The sequence below is a fragment of the Mus pahari genome, chromosome 5, assembly GCF_900095145.1.
Source record: "Mus pahari chromosome 5, PAHARI_EIJ_v1.1, whole genome shotgun sequence".
Lineage (NCBI taxonomy): Eukaryota > Metazoa > Chordata > Mammalia > Rodentia > Muridae > Mus > Mus pahari.
The window spans coordinates 132094372-132097497 of NC_034594.1; the positions used below are offsets into that span (position 1 = coordinate 132094372).

Genomic DNA, 3126 nt, shown 5'->3' on the forward strand with positions numbered 1-3126 from the left:
CTTCTCTTCTCTTCTCTTTTCTTTTCTTCTTCTTCTTCTTCTTCTTCTTCTTCTTCTTCTTCTTCTTCTTCTTCTTCTTCTTCTTCTTCTNTCTCTCTCTCTCTCTCTCTCTCTCTCTCTCTCTCTCTCTCTCTCTTTCAGAAGTTTATTATGGAGAGGGTATGAGTCGGTTTTTAGCCCTGTTGTGCTGTCTACGAGGTTGGGGTTGGGGTCAGAGGGAACCCACAGCTCTGCTGCTCACTGGTGATGTTATCCCAGGAAGATGGGTTTTCTCATGAGTCCAGGGTGCCAGGGCTCCGAGCCGATGCAATCAGAGAGACCCGAAATAGCTGGTCAGGGTCTGGGCTGGGGAGATGAGGGTTTTTAAGATCTTGATGTAACAAGGGGCAAACACCCGCTGATTGTGATGTGTCAGTCTGACAAACTTCTGGCCCAGTTCTGCCAGCTCCGCTTCAATCAGAGTGAGGCCCGCAGGAAGGTCCAAGAGAGATCGCTGCACACCCAGAAAAGCAGCACTTGAACAAGTGGATCGGTTGATGAATGATGCTGCGGACACAGTTTTCCTTTTTGGCAATGTTCTGGAGCTGCCCTATCAGAGACACTGTATCCTCGCTGTTCAGAGCAGCCAGGCCCATATTCTTGAGACTCTGGTGGATTTCCTGGGTCATCTGCTCAGTCACAGTCTGCATTTCTTCCTCCGTCCTGGAGGTGAAATCCTCCACCAGGGACTTAGTGATTCCTTTTGGCTTATCCACAAACTGGGATGAGCCAAACAGAACACTGCCCGAGAAGTCACTGGCTACCAGTGAGGCAATTATGTTAGCTGGTTCTGCTGCGACTCCAGCTCCTGCAGCTGGCTTCTGTCCGCCAGCAGGGTCTCAGGAAACTCTTCATTCTCATGGTCCCAGGTGAGAAGGTTCAGGAATCCCTGAGACAGCACCATGGCAGGGACTGAGCGGCTCTGGAACAGCCACATCACTGGGAGACAGGCCAGTCGAGCTGGAGCAGTCCTGTGTCAAAACAACTTGTAGAAGGGATAATTCTACAAGTTATCCCAATTATAATTCTACAATTATAATTCTCAATAATTGAGATTGGGGCTGGCGAGATGACTCATCGGGTAAGAGCACTGACTGCTCTTCTGAAGGTCCTGAGTTCAAATCCCAGCAACTACATGGTGGCTCACAACCACCCGTAATGAGATCTGACGCCCTCTTCTGGAACGTCTGAAGACAGCTACAGTGTTCTAATTTATAATAATAAATAAATCTATGGGCCAGAGCAAGCAGAGGTCATAAATTCAATTCCAAACAACCCCATGAAGGCTCACAACTATCTGTACAGCTACAGTATGTGCTCATATGCATAAAATAAATAAATCTTTAAAGAGGGGATGAGCTGTGTGGCTGCTTGGGTAAGCCACTTCTTAGTGTGGTTGAGGAGGCTGGGCTCTTTGTTGAAGCTCTCCTGGAACTGAACATGCTCAAACTGGATGGAGTGTTCTTGCAGCTGGGGCTGGAGGCTCTGGATGGTGTAGTTCACCATGTCCATTTTCATGTGTCCCAGGACCTGAGAGATCCCCCGTAGCATCTTAATATAAAGGGTCCTAGGGTCCTGTCGAGCTAAGGATGACCTAAAGGTCCTTTTTGGAAAAAGTGAGAACCGATAGGCCAGGGAGGAGCAAGAAGACATTCTAGCTCTCTTCCCCTCATCTCTTTCTGCCACTACCTGTGTCTCCCTTTCAATAAAACCTCTTCCACATGAAAGGAGGAGGAGGAGGAGGAGGAGGAGGAGGAGGAGGAGGAGAAGGAGGAGGAGGAGGAGGAGGAGGTCTAGACAATGGCTGCCCAGTGTCTGTCTGCTGGCCCTGCTCAGGTCAGCCAAGAGTAGGTTAGTGAACTGCAATTAGCATCGAACCTCAGTAGCCAGTCAGGATCTGCAAATTCAAATCTCTGCACAGCTTCATCTCGAACTGGCTCACACAGCAAAACCATCATGATGAGGATGTACTTGGAGAGGTAGGAGATGGCATTCAAGTCCCCAAGGTCAGTTTGCTGATGGAGCAAGTCCATGTCCAGCACTTCCTCAGTCTAATTACTCAGGCGGCTCTGCCTTGGTAGCAGGGATAACAAGACTTTTATTTATATATTTTTTTAGACAGGTTTTTTTTTTTTTTCTATGTCGTTCCAGCTGTCCTCAGAGAACTGCCTGCCTCTGCCTCCCAAGTGCTCAGAATCCCTTCCTTTCGCTTTATGATCACAGGCACTCAGATTTTAAAGTCCACTAACTGTTGGCTGTCTGTTCTCTTGTTTTGATAATACTCCAAAGCCTGTATTTCTCTTTAACAATTTAATCAAGTTTAGTTTGATTTTTGGGACTGAGGTCGGGTCAGTGTTTGATAGCCTTTCTGAGCTCAGGAAGGCTTCTCTTTAGTGGTTCAGGTCCTAGGTTTCTTCTACCCGCTTAGGATCCAGTCCATACTTTCCTCAAATTATGACTGTCTTCCCTATTTCCCTTCTTCCTGTCACCTCTCCTTTTCATGTCCTTAAACTTAGCTTTTACAAGTCAGTTCCTTTGAGAAGAGGTTAGGCACTTTCTCTTATGACAGAATCTTTATCCGCAGGCAAAATATCTGAATCAATGGTTTGGAATAGGGTGGAGAACAGTGGCAAGATTGTCTCCTGCTCTGAGAACCGAGCGCTTGGTTAAGTGGGGTAGGAGGGCATCAGCCTGAATCTCTCTCACAGGTTCTGGGGGCAAGATATCAGCAGCAGCATACTGTGACCAGTGTCCTAGATTGTTCCTAACTCACATGATTGTCCTCATCCCTGTGTTAGCAGCCATTCAAGTCATTAGTACATCTTTGGCATAGCAGCACCACAGACACCCACACGTGTTCCTTTGGTATTATTAGAATGTTTCATTGCATTCTCTCCTCTGCCTACTGCATCACGATGTCCACATCTATAAATGATTCCTTTCTAGCAACCAAAAATTCTCCAGTTTCTGTCTGTGAATTAATGAAGTTGGCTTTCCTGGTATCTTTTCCCTGGAAACCAGGAAATAATTGTCATTGTTCTTGTTTAAGTAAATGAATTAAATATAGTTCATTCTGACCCAAATATG

At 46.5% G+C, this 3126-nt stretch overlaps 1 pseudogene; it reads right to left on the reverse strand.

Moving 5' to 3' along the window:
• Nucleotides 1-310: 310 nt before the first annotated feature.
• On the reverse strand, nt 311-2132 carry LOC110322032 (annotated as a pseudogene).
• Nucleotides 2133-3126: the final 994 nt, after the last annotated feature.